Genomic DNA, 19,305 nt, shown 5'->3' on the forward strand with positions numbered 1-19,305 from the left:
AATCAGCGCAATTTGGGGTATCATATATGCGACTCAGCGTAAAAATCTTCCAAATGACATATATGCACAAACTTTACGATAGTGATTTTACACTGTAATAGCTTTGTATTTGAAAACTTTCCTTTCAAAAATGAGTTTCTTTAGAGCAGAGCACTCTTCTTTTGACTCAATTACAATTCAAGTAATACTTTTGCTTTGCATTGCCGTTTTTAAATTTCGGTCGCATATGTCATTTGCGGTTATTTGCTGTACCCCAACTGCAGCGAAACACATTCCAGTCAATCGCTTCAGGCAATTATAGCATGTTATTTCGGTAAATAGCCCACCATTTAGCGTATTTTGTGTGTAATCAGTAGCTATTGAGCTAAGAAATTGATATGCATCTGTATTGTTGTTATTGTACTATATAGTATATATATGTGTTAAGCCTAGTCGAGAGTCTAACTCTGACCACTATTTTTTACGCACCACATGTGGTTGCTGAGCAGTTTTGTAAGCTGAAGGTGCGACACAGCGTATGAGTAATGTAGACTCTAATAGCTTAAAACAGATTTTGTAACCGTCAGTGCTAGAATTGTTGCTAAGCTCTAAGAGCATACACATGTAGAAGCTTTTCCGGTGATTTTCACAAATTCGTTTGCAATGAAAGTCACTTGAACGATTGAGAAAATCTCGAAAATGCTGCTAAGCATTCAAGTAGCGATTTGCCCCAATTTATAATATTATAATAATATATACATAAATGTATATTAGGGTCTGGTAAAAAAAAACAAAAAAATATTTTTTTTGCATGTTATTTTGATGACAAGGAAAAACCTTCCAGTTAAAATGGAAAGCTCAGGATTGCCGAGTACCAACAGAAAAAAAAGTTTTTTTTACCTACCCTAATGTATATAAGTAGGTATATTGCCACGCTGCACGTCTGCTGGCGATACCTTCTCCCTTTATCCAAAAGTAAAACTTTTCACTTTTCACATTTGTGTATCACTCGCCTTTGTGCCGATGTTACAGCATCCCTTTTCAGTGTGTGTGTGTGTACGTTTCTTTTGTGTCTCCGTGATTTTTTGTGACTGTACGTAAGCGTACTTTATCGAAATTTTCTGCCGTCATCACAGTGAATGGTTTGTTTTAATGTGTTGGCCATCAGCCGCCGATTGCGGCGCCACAACGACACAATGAAAACTTCGCTATTTTCTGTAAATATTCTTTGAAAAGAAAGAGTGAATGGAAAAAAAAAAAAAAAAAATTTGAGAAAAAAGATGCTAAAATGCCCAAAGGCGGTATGTTGAAGGGGCAGGCAGCGTGAGTTTAACTATTTCAAATGCTTTCTGTAATTTTTTTTGACTGGAAAATGTTGTAAGACTGTATTTTATACGCAAAAATTTTAAACCTTGCTTGTTACGAGTATTTGTGTGTAATGGCTGCCCATAACAGTGCAATATATTATAAGCTAGCGTTGCAGAATACAAAGAAGCTTCTACGGATATCTATAAGTACTAACGGCTTTCTTCTTTGCGTAAGGAAATCGTAAGCAACTTCTTTGTCATTTTACTGTCAGTTCGCTAAAGAGTTGTTAATAAATGATAATGAAAGTCAGTTGATGCAACATTCATTATTCAAGGCAAGCAGTATTTTCGACTGCCTTTTTTTGCCTCTATTTATCTTTAGTTGTTGTAGTAAATAGCAAAATTGTATCAGACACACTTCCTCGAAAAAGTTGCCTCTGTACTATTCTGCCAAGGTGGGAGATGATGCTATCAAAATGAGAATCTGTTTCAAGGATTTGGAAATTTTATATCTGGCTGATTGTATGGAGTAAGTTAAACATATATTAGTAACCAAGATTATTGGTATGTATAGTCTGCAAGTACTTACAGGCATTAGCGAAAGTTAATATGAGCCTGCCCCCATTTATTATGGAATTATTTTGATTATTTTAATTACAATAATAACTTTATAATTTTATATAAATATTTCTCGGGACGTGAAACTATTACATCTACACGAGATTGTTTTCACTTACCCTAAAAGTTCATCTTGTCTAACGAGTCAGAGAGAAGACTGGGCTCTTACCGCTAAAATATTGTACTTGGAGTCAATATTCAAACTGAAATTAATTAGCTCGATGGTATACCTGAAAGTGTGAGCTCCGAAGTGCTTCAGTTTTGATTTCGCAAACACGGTACTAACAAGTGAGCAGTGTGGAGATTACTTGGGCATTTCTTGGAAAAAAGTAGAATTGCGGTGATTCTCGTAACTAGATGCAGAATCATACGAGATCAAAAAAATCGACTTTCATTCGTCAGACAATTGGTTTAATTTCGAAATTAAATTTTTTTTTTGGAACAATTTGATAAGGAGAAATACAGTATTTTCGAGAAAATCGGGAATTTTTTTTTTATTGGTAAACAAATATTATTAATAATATTCCAAAAAACTCAACGGCGTTACCCAAAAAATGTTGATGTATTTTTATAATTTTTAAACCCGTTGCTACAGAGAGTAATAGTCTGGTTCCCTAACGGTTGTACGTAACACCTAAAAATAATCGAGATAGAAAAAGGGTTACATATATTTAAATGATCGAGATGACGAGAAAAGTTGAAATCTGAATTACTGTCTGTTCGTCGGTCCGAGCGTGCAAGCTGTAATTTCAGTAAAAATTTAGACATCTTAAAGAAACTTGGTACACGGTTGTTCTTAGTATAAAACAATTACGAGTTCGTAGATGGGCATAATCGGAACACTGCCACACCTGCAAATGGAAGATAACCCTGCTCACGCGCCTATAACGGTACTGTAAAAAAAAAACGAAAAGCGCGATATGAAAAAGCTTTATGGGAGCCGGTGTAAACTTGAACAATCACACATCTCGGGACCCGACCCACCGATTTCAATTAAATTTGCTACGTGACACTCCTCTCATATTCCTATATCGATATCGGTATTGGACTACAACCACCCCCTCTTCATCCTATATAACACAGTTAAAAACTCCACTTGATTCTTGGATTGATACTGTACACAATCAACTGTACTCATAACGGAATACCATTTTGCACGAATAATTTCCGTATAGTATGCCACTTTATGAACAAAAAAAGTTCAAGGCCCTAGGTTCCGAATATGGGGGTAAACAGGGTAGGATTCCCCCAGCATTCAATTATATATCTCACACATTGAGGGATATTTTCGGGCAAAAGTCAACTCTTGATAATACAACTCTATATATATAGTATAGATAACATATAGATAATAGTTGACTACATTTGTAGGGACGTTGTTCCAATACTGATTTCAATAATTGCTTATGAATAACTTTTCTTTGCACCAGAACCATAAGTTTTTTTTTATTTACCGCACCACTCAGATGAAAGTGAGCCTCTCCTACGATGATTAAAAGAAATTCTTTGTTGTTTTCAAGTTGTCTCAAAGCAAAATCAATAAATTCACAACATTTACGGTGGACCAAATGGCTTCAGTTCTTGAGTGAAAAAAATTAAGCCAAGCATAAATCTTTCCTCAAGATCTGCCGGATTGTGTTTTCAGACAAAAGAAATAAAAAATTTAATTATTTGTAAATGTTGTTCTTGCGTTGTTCTTCAACCTTTCCATGACTGAATTGTAAATATTACTGAACACAATGAAAAAAAAAAAACAATCACAGATTAAAAATCTACTAAGGATTATATCAATTTACACCTACTTGACTCGTTGGAGTTTTAATTTTATTTTTAGTTATGATAAAAGAGTACGTTCTACTCTGTTGTCAAATATTCTTCTGAAGAGCTAATTCGAAATACCTGGAGAAAACAACACTTAGAAATCATATCATTCGCATAGGAAAACCCGATACATCTAAAGGGATTGCTACATTCGTCTATCTCTATTTATTCCAAATACGTTCAATAAATATAAGATTTGGCATCAACCGAAGTAATATTGTAATCAAATCACTACTTCAAAATCACTGAGTGAAAACATGTTGCATTGAGCGCGGAAAAATATCAACGGTTATTGGAGGAATATAAAATTAAGAGATCATTCAACGATATTTTTGAAGGCACTTTAATTGTCTGATAATATTGCACTTAAAGTAGCAAGATATTTGATATGGAAAAAGGACTTCATTAATATTATTTTGTTTCTTAAAAAAAAAAAAAAATTATAAGAGAAAATAGCAAGCAAAAGTTGAAAATGCAACTTACCAGCTATGCTCCGACATTGTTATATGGAACCTTAACCTGAAAAAATAAAATACAAAATAGTTAAATTACTAAAGAAATTTAGATGATTTTCTTAATTTAGAAAGACACGCTCTTCTATTTTTATACACATTAAGTCAGCAGATAAAAACAATAAACAAGAAAATTTTAATCAAACAATACTGTTAGATAAATGAACGAAAATTTTAATGTAAAAAAGGTGTTCCACCAATGATGACAGCCCGCACACGACAACAAAAATAATGAAAAACCAACACAACACTAAATGCAATATTTGCATAACTGTTAGGCAAAACGTAGACGCACGGTTTGTGAATAGGTTGTTTGGGTGGTTGAGCGACGCCTGAAAGCACACAACACACTTGGCGAAAACAAACAGATAAAGAAAGCAAATGAAACAAGGGAAATATGCAAAGAACGGAGCGAATGATATGTGTGGCGCGCAGGAGGAAAGAGGGAAGCGTGAGGTGGCTTTATGGCAGAGGCGCGAGAATGGGAAAATAAAAGTCAGCTCGCGGCGCTGTTAAGTGCGCATAAATGTGCACACATACACGAAAAATGTGTTGGTGCGTTGTAACGGTAAACGTGGCATACTTATATTCAAATTAGACCGTTATGGTAATGATGCTCGAGTATTTTGGGCAACGGCAGCAGCGGCGCACAAAAGTTACAAGCACCCGACGCCGACTTAAATGGCATTTGTTTGTTTATTTGTTTTTGTAATGCTTTTTAAACATTTAGAGTTAAATTTTTATGCCGTGAATAAAAGGCAAAATGAGGTGTATATTACACACCGACAATTTTAAAGCAAATAAGCGGTGCTGGAGCCATGCATGGCAACTAACTTGAGCGCAACACTAATGGAATAGGAGCAATTGCGCTGCCTTTAAGATGGGCGGTGTGGAAAGGTTGTACGCGTGGGTGTTGAGAAAATTATTTTCGAAATTTTACTTTCCAACTGCGCACAGCTTTAAAACGCAATTCCAGTATGTCTATTCGACCGCGACGCCAAACCATTTCAGCCGAGCGTAAGGCTTATGGCGCGACTGCAGAGTTTCTTCTAGCGCGTGGGTGAAGCTGAGCCGCCGGCGCGTCTGACGGTTGGTGAGCGTGTATCAGGCACAAGTTGGTGCCGCTAGAAAGTTTACAACAGCTTGCAGTGAGCACGTTTTGTAGTTGTTGTTGTGGTGCTTGCTTGCGCTATTACTGTTTTAGTTTCATTCTTGCGTTCGATAGCCTTGAGCGGACACGGAAATCAGGCCGAAAAATTTATACAATTTGTGCATTATACCGTTTAGTAACTTGCCTGCTGTTCTGTTTGTTATTGCGTTAGTTTCTGTTCTGGGGATAAGCAGTGGTAGATATTGTTGTAGTTTTTTTTCATTGTTTCTCTAATTTGTTTGAAACACACCTTCAGTCGACCATAACAACATTCTTGTATGCGAAACTTTATAACGGCGAATTTCGCGAAAGTTTCGAACAAGGCAAATTTTAGTCGGCGGATTTCCTCACAAACTATTTGATTTCAAGTAAAGTTTATTTTTCTAATACAATATGAAGATAGTGGAAGCGTTGATGTTACTTATGGCTTATTTCTTTACAATATATGTGTTAGGGTGTTTTTGTTTTTTGAACTATTAAATTTTTCCAATTCCATCATGAAATTTCTTTGGAAATACCATAGAAAAAATTCCCTGAAATTTTGAGCTCTTAATATTAACATTAAAAACAAGAGCAAGGTATGTAAACATTTTTCTTTGAAAATTCACGACAATCGTGATTTTTTATCTTTAAATTTTTATAACTCAGAAGTATTTTACAGCATCGCTTTGACTTTAGACACTTATTCCTCAGAATTGAACACTCTACAAAAGTGCCCATTGCGACAGAGTCGAAACTCACACCGGCTAGGTAATACAGGGCTCTAAACCTGATTCTTCCACGAAATTCGCATTTTTCTGTATATATCTCATAAATGGCAAGAGCTACATAACAAACTTGTAGGAAATTTTATTTGCTACAAAGGGGGTCCTACGTCAAGATCGCTATCGTTAATACATCTCGAAATATTTGGCTTTTTAGATAGGGCTTTATAGAATTTTCATAGCTGGTATGTAATAAAAAATCTATGAAAATGCCATACAGAACATATGCCGAATAATAAGAATACATCTACAAGGAGGCTGTTGTAGATACATATGGACCATTACGAAAGCAGATTTAAATTGTTAATCGTGGAAAAACATATTGTGGTCAGGAAAGGAACAATCAAACTGTATGGTGGTCAAAGCCAAGCCAAACTAAAAAACGGCATTATGAAATGGCATTGGAAATGGGTAGACAATCAAAGCCATTATGCACGAAAAGTTGTGGAACTGAAAGCGATACCTTCATACGCGTTTCTTCTGATGAATAGTAAAGCTACAAAACAAACATGATATTGGCAACACACAAATGCGGATGAGCAATTCTTTTATATTCACAATTTAATACTCCGGTGCGGAGAAGGCAAACTTAGTACATACTAAGGATCTTTTTCACAAAACGAACATGCCCTTTTAGAGAGCAGTGATGTCACTGCATCGGTTTGAGCAATTATGCCGTTTTAAACACTTTGACGATTCTCGGACTCGCGCTAAGAGGCTAAGATACGCAAAATTGGCGATACTATTCGAATTCTTTATGGAGCTAGCGCATAAGCAATTACAAAGCCGATGCAAAACAAAAATTAATTCTACAATTAAAACTGCAATGGACTTGATAAATTTCAAATAGGTTCCTGCAGTGGCAAGCGTTGTCCAGCAATACAGGTAGGCTTACACAATTAGTTTTTGTTCCAAATTAGTTCATTATACCCTGAACAGGTTATATTAAGTTTGTTACAAAGTTTGTAACACCCAGAAGGAAGCGTCGGAGACCCTATAAAGTATATATATAAATTATCAGTATGTTGAGCTGAGTCGATTTAGCCATGTCCGTCTGTCTGTGTATATATTTTTTTATATTTGAAAATTTGTAAACGTCATTTTCCCTTCAAGAAGCTGCTCATTTTTCGGAACTGCCGATATCGGACCACTATAACATATCTCTGCCATACAAACTGAACGATCGGAATCAAGTTCTTGTATGGAAACTTTCACATTTCACAATATATTTTCACAAAAGTTGGCACAGGCTATTTTCTAAGACAATAATGTAATATACGAAGAAATCGTTCAGATCGGCGTAATATAGCATATAGCTGCTATACGAATTGAACGATCGGAATCTAGCGGTGGTATGGAAAACTTTTGCATTTGACAAGATATATTCCCCAAATTTTGGTATATATTATTTTCTAGGACAACAATGTAATCTTTGAAGGAATTGTTCAGATTGGTTAACTATGGCATATATATAGCTGTCAAACAAACTGAATGATCGGAGTCAAATGCTTGCATGGGAAACTTAATCATTTGGCGAAGATTTGCACGAAATTTGGTATAAGCTATTGTTCATAAAACTAATTTATTATCGCAAGTAATTGTTCAGATCGGCTCACTATGGTATGTAGTTGCCATATAAACCAAACGATCGGAATCAAATTCTTGTATGAAAAACTTTCACATTTGGCGTGGTATCTTCACGAAATTTGACATGGATTACTGCTTAACGTAATAACATAATATCCGAAAAAATTGTTCAGATCGGATTACTATGGCATATAGCTTCCATACAAACTGAACACATAGTTACTAAAAGAAGTGCACCTGTTAAGAGTATATTAGCCTCGGTGCAGCCGAAGTTAACGTGTTTTTTTTTTTTGTTTTCACATATTTTTCATCACTTTCTTTTCCTGCCACAGAACAACACTTTGAAATGGCGGTGTGAAAACTGCTAAGATCGATAATAAAAACAAAGGCAGTTTGTGACCATTACCATATTCCGACATGTACAAAACACTATATAAGGACATGTGAAATTTTCTATTTTGCAAAATACAATGCTGAATATACTTCAATACTTTAAATATATTTTTATGAAGAAAAGCAGTTGAAAGCTTCTAGAGGCGCTTTAGATGGACTCTCACTCATTCTCACCAGCCGCTTCTCCGATGTGTGTGATGTGTATTCTATATACATATGTATATCGGATAACTTCTTCGTGAATCTAAAGCAACACTCCCGCAACATCCTTCTAGATACTTCCTTCTAAATTCTTAATCTCGGAATTAAAAATAATAACAAAAAATTTGGGCGAGGTTAAAAATTTATTTTTAGTTTTTAATTTCAAAAACCGGTTTGAAATAAAAAAAGTTTAATCCCAAGCATATCGTTTTCTATGAAAAACAATAAGTCTATTTAAGTAAGTTAAGTATTTTTAATTAAAACTTATTTAAGTATTTTTAAGTAAAACTTGCTCACGGGCATCAAAAACTAAATTAAAAATTTAATATAAAATTTGTATTATTAAATATAAAAAAAATTGAATTTCTATATTGTAAATAAAAATTGCAAATGTATTTTTATAACTAAAAAATTTATTTTCAAACAAAAATTAAATTTTCGAATAAAATTTTTTTCTGTAATTTTGTATTTTTTGAAAAACGTAGTATTCTTCTTTGAATATTTTAAGAATTTTGTATTTTTTAAAGAACTTTGTAAACTTTTTCAAAACTTTTCGTGTGTTTTAAGAAGTTTGCTTCTTTTACTTCTGCAAGCTTATATAAAAAAATTAAATGTTTCTTTAAATAATTGTTAGAGGAAAAGTAAGGATTTTCTAATTAAATACCAAAAAAAAAAAAAAATAAAAAAAACATTATATAAAAAAATATGAAACTAAAACGAAAAATAAAAATATACTAATACTTGAAATACCATAAGTTTACACCAGTGAACAAAAATCTTGTATCGAGATCGAGCAGAGTAGCTTCAAAAGCAATATCAGCTGCTCTTGAAATAAGTATATCAATCTGAGCAGCAGTAAGTAAAGTTAGCAATTGTGTGCGCGAACAGAAATATAGCGTGAGAGAGTATAGAAATGCATGTGCATAAGAAGGAAGGCCAACAACATGTGGCAACGCATTTCCCAGCCGTAATTCGGTATTAGCAAGCATGTAGACAAAGCACAGATGCTCGTTTGCATATACATACACACAAGCGCTCATACATGTGTGAGTATAAAAGTATGTGCTTTTGTGAGTGTGTGGGAGAAATGTGCATGCAGTGGTTATTTTTAATACCAGGACACCAGCATTCAGCAATACATTTGCGAAGAAGGCTGCAGCTGCAATATTTCGCTTATGCGCGCACCAAAACACTTACTATTTATTATCACATTTTGCATAAATTTCCGCTCGGATTATTCGCCGGTGCTCCGCTAAGCATTGTTCGACTGGCAGCACGATTTCGAATATGCGTTCGATGTGCGCGCAAGTGGATAGACAAATAAAGCGCAGCATGTGTGTGGTGTCATGAATATTTGTTGCGGAAACAGCAGATTTGGCAGGGAGCTTTCCTTTCAATACATATTTGTATTTCATTTATTTGACTAAGGTTCATTCAAGTGTGCCGATTTGTGGGTCAAATTTCCGTCCTCGTCGGTTAAACTTGAGAAAGTAGAAAATATTATAATAGAGGGAAAGTTAGAAAGTAATGATGTATGAACGCTTATAACCAATTTCTTTTTTTATTTGTTAAGATGGACAAAAGACCAAAAATGAAGTAAAGATTTGTATAAGATGGTACAGTATAACCTAATCTAACCTAACTTTCTTAGGCACCCTTGCTCATTAGAGATCTAACGATTCACTCTAGACATGGAAGAATAAGCGATCGAAAGTCCCAATAGTAAAAAGCAAGAGTTACCGAACTTTCATCTTCTTCAACAATATCGATCATCTTTCATCTTTTTCAATAAAATATATACATGTTATTGTGAAACAAAAAAACTAATAAAAGGAATTTCGAGTGTAAATAAAGCATTGCTTTTTGGGGGGAAGCCAAAGTTTGACTGAGGTCTATAAAGGCTTGCTACAGACGAAAATATAAAACAAAAAGTTCAAAAAATATTTTTAGATGACCGCAAAATTAAGTTGTTCGAGAAAGCAGGCACTCTAAAGATATCAATTGAACTTTTACATTATATGATTCACGAATAGTTGGGTATGAGATAGCTCTGAGTGAAATGGGTCATTTTTGACCAAAAACAACAACGAGTTAGTGATTCGAAGCAGTGTTTGGAGATGTTTCAGCGCAAAACACCCCAGGTTTTGCGTTGATGGTTGAAATTATATGAAACATGTTTCCATCATTTCACTTCAAAATTCAATCGACATTCATCCGAGTAAACTACACTCGATGAACGCGATCCAAAACATGGAAGAATGCAATAGTCGATTTGATTTATTATTTGAAGGAAAAGAAAGTGCCGTTTCACCAAGACAATGCAGCATCTTACAGGTCAGTGAAAACGATGGCAAAAAATCAATAAATTGAAAAAGAAGAATTTTTTAGATCCACTATTATCCTAGCTCTGAGTGCCAGCAGAGCACATATGGTATTTTAAGCGTACGTTTAGTGTGTAAGGCTCCCCGAAATATCAAAGAAGGTAAAGTATGTATAATTACGTATTCGAAGCATTATACTGACCTAACACTAAAACTAAGACTCAAATTTAAAACGGCTGTATTCAAGATTTCAACCCACAACATAAATTGAAGAGGGCTTGCAGTTTGTGTATACCACCGCAGTATCGTTGTGATTATGATTAAGAAGGCTATAGGGAATATTTTTTAAATATAAAAACCTTTCGTTATTTATGGTTGGCTCAAAAATAATAATTTTCTCTCATAAAATATAGCTATCACGATGTTCTCTCCTTCGGCTACCTCACTAGGCTGATAATGAAACCTTAATAAATGAAAGTTGAACGAATAAATGTAACGGTGGAAATCCGGCTAGAAAAAATTTTAGTAGAAGCATAGAGCATGAGCATATCAAAATTAAGCCACAACTACAAATGCATATTACAATGAAGTCAGTTTACAATTGTGTAGCTGTGTGTACTCGTGTGCGTGCTGGAGTTGCTTGAAGCGTACAAAGTTTTGTTGAAGGTTCGAAGTTCGCAGGTGCGTGAATGAGGTGGCCGCAGATAAATCGAGAGAGCAAGTTGAAACGTGACTGCTCCGAATTCGACACGCATGTACGCGTGTGAAAACACTTTAAATGATTTTACGAGTCGGCGTGCCAGCGATGCCACAGCAGGTGATAAGTGTTGTGAATTCCACATTTTAGTGAATGCGCACGAAATTAAATTGCTACGCAGTATATGAGAGCGAAAAGAGCAAATAGTAGTACGCTGCTTAATGGTGTAAATAAGAGAAGTTTTCATTTACACTCGTTGCTTCTTCTTTTTCGTAGAAGGACATAGTAATAGCAGGAGAAAATTTACGCAATCCATTTCGAAGGCAAAATTGAAGGCAAACACCTTAAGGCACTCAATCTTATGTTTCGGCTTGCAGCTGTACAATATTATAATGTGTAGTGTATTGTAGTAACTTGTTACTATTTTTTCAGCATTTTTATACACATGTCACATGGTGCAACATAGTACGATAGTTTTACTCACATAACGGTTGTATGTATAACCTAAAACTAGTAGAGGTAGGCGCGAAGTTGTATATGAATATGGATATGTATAAATCAAATATAAATGGTCAGGATGATAAGAGAAATTGAATCCGAATGGATCTAATTACGAATCGTTACTCCGAGCAACTTGAGTAAATATTTTTTTCATTCCTACCAACTGTGTGAAAATAGGTGAATTTCGATTATATATTCAGTCACTGTTCATACAATGGTTTCGTTAAACACTACTAAAAGTGCGATAAATATGTACATGTATATGTGAGCCAGAAACCAAAAATTGTACACCCAAGATGGAGCGGGAGGGCGGTATAGAAGCCAATGTCAAATATGGTAGGCGTGGCACTGCCCACGTTTAGGTACATTACAGTGTGAAAATGGGTGAAACCGGAATACCATCACGCCTACTTCCCATATAGCACAATTTTAAACTCTGTTGATCCTTACATTTTTCAGTTTATAAATCAAAAACCAATCAATACATGGAGATAAAACAATACACCTTTAAGGTGTGCCACCTTATGATAAAAAATTGTCGAAAACTAAAAGTATTGAAGTTCCCAGTAAAATGTAGGTCCTAATTCCTATTACGAAATTTTCGATTAAGCTATGAGAAATCCGAAGAAGGTATCAATATTTTGCCTTGTATATCAAATATGGGTTGAATGTGATCACTAATTTTCTTTGCTCTCAATAAAATACCAAATAGAAAGATTTTCGAATCGACTTTATACCTCATATATCGACAAAGTTGTGAGTTATCTTAAGCAAATTGTGCCTACATTGGATAAAATTAGCTAAACTCATGCCTTAGACCTCATATAACTTTTATCAGGATTTTCAAACATCCGGTCGACTTTACTTCACTTTTGGTGAAGGTCTGTGAGGTACTTTAATGAAACTGAGCGGCATTTCTTTGCGTTAATAATATGTAAAAATGAGGAAAATTCATAAAATAGGTTCAATACTACCCCAACTACCAAATATTCTATTCTAACAAACCTTTAGCCGTATAATACGTTTGTCAGTTAATGAGTTATGTATTTATAAAATTGCTGAAAAATATGTTCTCGAGTACACCTGAGCAATGTGAAAAGTTTGTGCAATCACTCCAGACCTTTTCTGTCCCCAATATACCATAAACGCTGATTTTTCTTTTCTCAAATGTCTTTGAACCGTTTAGGTTGGTCAAAATATGTAATATTTTTGTGAAATTTAGTTGGCAGCATTTTTTTTTTAAATTATGTAGTTTCGCCTTTACTATGACTAGAAGTGATTTGATCTTGGCCCTAACATCATAATCCTTATGTAATGAAATCCCTTCTATTGATTTTATGTTAAATATGTCTTATTTCAGGATGACTTTTATATAATTTTTGCTGATGGGAAGTTATATTTAGTTTTAAAACTAATTAGGCCATGTGCTATAATAGAAATTAAAAAGATTCAATTCTTTCGCAACTTTTTTAATATAAAATTTTGCCCAGCTAGTAGTTCCTCGGCACTGATCCTTGCAAGTCGCAAGAGTATGAAAGTCCTATTAAGCCCGACTTAGCGTTACCATAGTATTTCCTTATATACATGTATATAGCCTTTTTATGATCTTTAAAATCTGTCTGTATTTCCATTGAAACTAAAATTAAATTATTTGTAATTAATATAGCAATATCACAACTAAAATATGTATATATATACTCGGGTGTTTTTTAACTATTCAATTTTTTTCAGTCCCATCATGGAACCCTTGGAAATGCCATAAAAAAACAAAATTCTCTGAAAATTTAAGGCTGTAATATTAACATTATTAAATTAAAAAATAATTACAAGGCTTGTCAAAATTTTCCACTGAAAATTCACGACAATGATACAAAGTGATTTTTTATCTTTAAATTTCTATAGCTCAGAGGCGTTTTATGGCATCGCTTTGACATTAGACTCATATTCCTCAGAATTGAACACTCTACAAAAGTGACCATTGCGACAGAGTCGAAACTCACACCGGCGAGGTAGTACAGGACTCTATACTTTTCCACTATGCTTTTCCACGAAATCCCAATATTTTTGTGTATATCTCGTAAATGACAAGAGCTATAGAAAAAACATGACAAACATGACAAACTTGTAGAAAATTTTATTTGCTACAAAAAAGGTCCGACGTCAAAATCATTACCATTAATACTTCTCGATATATTCGGTTGTTTAGTAAGGGCTGTATGGAATTTTCATTGCTTTTTTATTATATACCATCTATGAAAATTCTATAAACAATTACTTAAAAAGCCGAATATATCGAGAAGTATTAATTAGGAATAAATGCGGTGGTTGTGTCACGATATTGGTTGAAAATTTGGCGAAAGACTTAGGAAGAATCAATGCAATCAATCGACGAAAGCTGTCACCATAACCTCGATTTTTGATATGCTTTGATGTGAATTTTTTTGGCGTCAGCTCATTTACCACGATATTCGGCCGATTGATAGTCTATTTCCTTTTTGTAAGCATAAAGACTCATCGCCAGTAATAATACCCTTCATAACATCCTGGTAGTTGTGTATATGCCCACGTGCTTACGATGTAGGAGGACCTAAAGACACAATGGCAGCTTAACTAAATTGAGAACTTTTTAGTATTAAGCATTGCTTTACAAACGTTAACGCGACGCTGTAGTGAAAAATCGTTCTCTCTCTTTTTTAGGACCAAATGATCTTGAAGACCATTTCACAGAGCCTCTCGATATTCCAACGGTCTCCGACTATTGATCGTCGATTCACAAGCAATAATTTCTTTATTTTATTGACCATCATTTGATGTTAACGCGTTCTCGACACTCTTTGAATAAATTGTACCAAATCAAAAAGACTTGGCTGCGGCAATAATTATCACCGAACCTTCCATACATTCAGACGTTTCGACACCACCAAAAATTTGATATCGAACACAAAATGTAATGTAGCTTGTTGAATAGTTTCAATCAACGTAAAAATCGAGTATACGAAACACTAATGATTATTTTGATGAGAAACATGTTACAGATGTTACAGACAGTCATATTAATTTAGAAAAAAAAAAAATATTCACGAGTGGATTTTAGCTTGAAGTTCAATTTAAAAATCTTACTATTTTTCGCGCACAGTATCCACATACACAGTATAGTAATACCTCTGAAAAGAAAACTAAATTAGTTTCAAGTTATTTTCTTCGTAAACAAGACCAAAAAACAAAAATGATTTTTAACCAAAAAGGTAATAATTTTTGACCACCTAAAATTGGATTTTTGATTAGATAAAAGCACGGGTAGGTCATTGTATGAATAACTGTGTACAAAACACGCAGCGAAATTTGATACTGATTGGATCATTTGTTTTCGTGTAGTCATTGGAGAGCTCATTGCAGCCTTGAGCGGCTACATTTTAAAAGCCCTTAACGCAAAAAATATTTGAAGTATCGACTTAAAACTACGGTAATATAAGAAAACAAATTACCACAAAGTACCCTTCTTGTGTTTTAAGGGGAAATACTTTACTGGGCTGATATGCATAGCTTGTCTATCTTACAAAAATTGTACAGCATATTATTTATTTTAAAATTAATTATGTATAACAGATGGTCTTAATACAAGTTTATAATTTACGTGTCATTGTCAGCTTTCATTAAGTGCGTAAATATTAATCATGCTAATGTTGTTGTTGCTACAACCAATTAACAGAGATTTCGCTTTGTTCTGCAGGAGTTTCCTAGGAGTACCAGACATTAATAAAACGTAATAATGGAGGCACCTGGAACGTAGTACCACCAGCAATGGTTGCTAGCATTCCCGCTTTTTTGCTCTGGCTTTAACGCCGAACGTAGTTGTACGGCGCGACATTGTTAAATAATTTCGCCTACAGCTGTGTGCGGCGGCTGTTGTTGCCACTGAAATAAATTAATTAACACGCATGTTTAATGTGTCCCACAGGTGCTGCAAGGCAGCCGGCGGCACAGCTAATTTAAGGCTTTCGCCTGAAGGAGCGTAAAAACTAACTCCACCGAAAAATAATAAAAATAGTCAAAGGAGTGGAAAAACACGGAAAATGGTGGTAAAATCCACGTTACAAAGAGTGAAGTAATAACATTAACAACTAATAATAACAACAATGACCGGACGTGCATCTACTCAAGAAAACAATAAAACAAAAGCCCCTTGACGTCGTGAAGTAGTTTGTCAACAGCGCTGTCAATTCTATTGCTTGACATTTACATGCACATGCTTGGGGGTTTCGTCTCTCGGCTGATGAACACCGAGGGGCATTTGATGGCTTGGACTATTTTGCCAAAGGCACAAAGTCCCGTCGGGTCAATTGTTGTGTTATTCCAGGATTTGATTGACCAAAGAGTGAGTGTGCTCACTTTCGTCATATCACGTAACTTGGCTTTGGCATTTAATCAAGTCGCATAATGCGTCTGCCATGTAATTTACAGTACACCCTAGCGACCGGTTGGGGAAACAGTTAATGACTCCACTACGACGTACCATGGACTTATGTATGTTTGGCTGGCTGCTTTCAGACGCAAACGTGTCCGTAAGTGCCATTGTGTTGTGACATAATCCATTAAAGCATTTAATATTGCGCTGTTAATTATGTAACAGTGTCTCCAAGACACTCTCGTCTAAGTGAGCGGGATGAGGCGGAGACAAAGCGAGTACTAACGTGGGGGTTTAATACCAGTTATGGTGTTGTTATAAGCTGTGAATCAGCTGAGCATAGGAGACATATATTTTGTGTGATTAAGAGACAGGAGGGCGAACGTAATAATACATATGTATGTATGGAGACAAATTAATGTTAATACTTTTCAATGAAAAGTAGTTATGCTAAAAATTGAATCAGAATCTTTAAACCTGAAGGAGAATTTTTTTCCGTGCCATGGATAATCTTATGCGAAATTCGTCTTTGTGGAAATTAAGAAATCCAATGGTCTCGTTTTCAAATTGAGAGCAATGTGAAATCATGAGTTGATCGATTAAATGACCTATGTTCTTTAACCAGTGTTGATGTTTCATCCCCAACGGAGTTATATTGAGAAAATAGTACCTGTGAGATCGATTTAACGTTGATCGTTTATAAATATATTTTTAGGGCCTCTGACATTTCCTTTTGTAGCAAATGAATTGTTCCGTAAAGAGAGCAGCGTTTGTAACGACCATGAAAACAGACAGCACTAAAGATGGAGCAAAGCTTGGTCTAGCTGCAATTTTCGGCACTAAGAAGGACTTGAAGTTGAGCCTAACTTTAAGCTTGAACTGCCGGCAGTGGCGTTTATCAGGGGTGTACTGGATGAGGGAGGCGAAGAGTTGAAAGCCGGGTGACTGTTTGTCTATCCGTCCGTTCCTCTGTGCAAGCTGTAACTTAAGTAAAAATTAAGATAACTTGATTAAACTTGGTACACATGTTCCTTGACAAAAAATAAAGCGGAATTCGTAGATTGGCGTAATCGGACTACTGCCGCGTCCACAAAACATTATTAAAGGAAAAGTGCCATATCTAAGCACTAAAATAAGATATTGAACTATTATATTATATAATTTGGCACAGAAGATTACATTAGAAAAGGGCTGAATCTTTTGAAAAAGTGGTCGCGACTTCTTCGTGGATAGGTTTAATGAATATATCTCCTAGATCATCATAATCACAATAACCACATTAGATTTTACACTAGAGATGATGTATGAGAGGACTTTATAAGAGCGGTGTAGAAATTGGACGATTGTCGGGGCACCGCCCCCTGGTAGACGAAATAGCAAATCTCGGGAATCGCGCGACCGATTTCAACCAAATTCTGTGAATAATATATGTACATATAAATTTCCTATTGATTCTTGCAAGTTCCGAGAGAATAAAATATTCGATTGCACCCTTCCTTACTTGTTCTATTATATGGTCATGGCTGAGCCGAGAAGCAAATTTCGAGAAATGTATGGAAAAGAGAGGTTAATTTCGAGAGCAGGCATGTAGGATACTGCAGGTTTTCTGCAAATATTGTATTTTAAAACTAAGAAAATATCGCAAATGAAGCCTAAATTCGTTATCAGCTGCAATCATGAACTGTTCATTTGTTGTGTCTTAGTTTTATTAATATACCTTGTCTAAAATGTTCGTTAAGTTTAAGTGTTAGATTCTTCTCCCATTTAATGATATGTATATCTTTCCGCTTAACTTATTTATATGGGGTAGAAAATCTACCAGAAAAGTGGACTCCATATGCAGAATGTACGGACCCAATCCCGTACATCGTTATAATATTCTATTCACTATATCTAAAAAGTAATTTTATACTACTACCAAACCTCTTTTAATAACCATATACATTTTTCTACCACAAGAACTTGCTAGCTGAGCAGCAAACTGCAGGAAGAAGAGAGTGAGAGTTTAAAACCGGTTGAAATGCCACCAGCAAGAGCATGGACCACAAAACGCTAGTACTAAATATAATAAATTACATTTTTTGGCGATTTGGATTTTTATTAAATATTTTACCATTTTTCTCCTTTTTCGTTGGCTGGAAAGTTCTGTGGTGACTAGCAATTTTCGTTGCGCACTTTAATATATAAAAAATATTACTGGCAAAAAATGCAGTATACAAAAATTGCAGCATTCATAAAAATTTGGTATATAAATTCGAAAATTTATTTGAGAGATAGTTTTTATAGCCTTTTTAGCTCATGGACAACATTTTTATAACTGTTGTTTTATTGCGATGTTTTATAATTTTGGCAGCTTTTTAATATCTGATTTTGTGGGAAACCCTTTCTAATTTTTTTAGGATATACATTTATCATTTGCAAAACCGTAAAGAATATCTTAAATTGTCTGTTTGCGAACATGTTTAAGCCTGTTCAAGTAATACATAAAAGTAAAGCTTTGTTAAGTATCTACTTTATTTTTTGCGTAAACATAAAAGTTGTTAAATGGCTCATAAAATAAGACATTTGTTTGTATGTAGAAATTTACGATTTCTCAAATCTTTTTAGTACACATTTAAAATGTAGCGTGTTTTACTTCAATCGGAGATATACTATACTACATACATACATACATGTACTATATGGTGAAGTTGGTGACTGGGGCCTATGGGCCACCATACATAAAATTACTGCGGATGTACGAGCATAAAAAGTGCACAGTGCAGGAAATATTTGGGATTTTTATTTATTTTAAAACACAGTAAAAAAGGTGGATTAGGTTGTATTGGCTGTCACACCATATATGACCTACCGATCCTTAGTAAATGGAAGAGTTAATTATGGGTGATTAATGAAGCTTTTTCAAAACTTTTTTATATTTTTTACATAGATTCAAAATAGTCGGTTAAATCACCTAAAGTAACTTATGCTAATAAATTCTTAATAAGATCTGCTGTTTGTGAAGCTCTTGTGACTGTTCGTCTCTTATCCTTCCTTAGAAGGTTTTCAG

The 19,305-nt window shown here is 34.7% G+C and overlaps 1 long non-coding RNA gene across 1 annotated transcript in view; it reads right to left on the reverse strand.

Moving 5' to 3' along the window:
* Window positions 1–19,305, reverse strand: part of LOC108965181 — a 118,275-nt gene that overhangs the window by 90,151 nt on the left and 8,819 nt on the right. The window contains exon 2 of the long non-coding RNA XR_001993096.1: window positions 4,209–4,244. This is a non-coding gene — a long non-coding RNA (uncharacterized LOC108965181). The remainder of the gene's footprint in view (window positions 1–4,208; window positions 4,245–19,305) is intronic.

The sequence above is a fragment of the Bactrocera latifrons genome, unplaced genomic scaffold (assembly GCF_001853355.1).
Source record: "Bactrocera latifrons isolate USDA-ARS-PBARC rearing strain unplaced genomic scaffold, ASM185335v1 scaffold_136, whole genome shotgun sequence".
In the NCBI taxonomy this organism is placed as follows: domain Eukaryota; kingdom Metazoa; phylum Arthropoda; class Insecta; order Diptera; family Tephritidae; genus Bactrocera; species Bactrocera latifrons.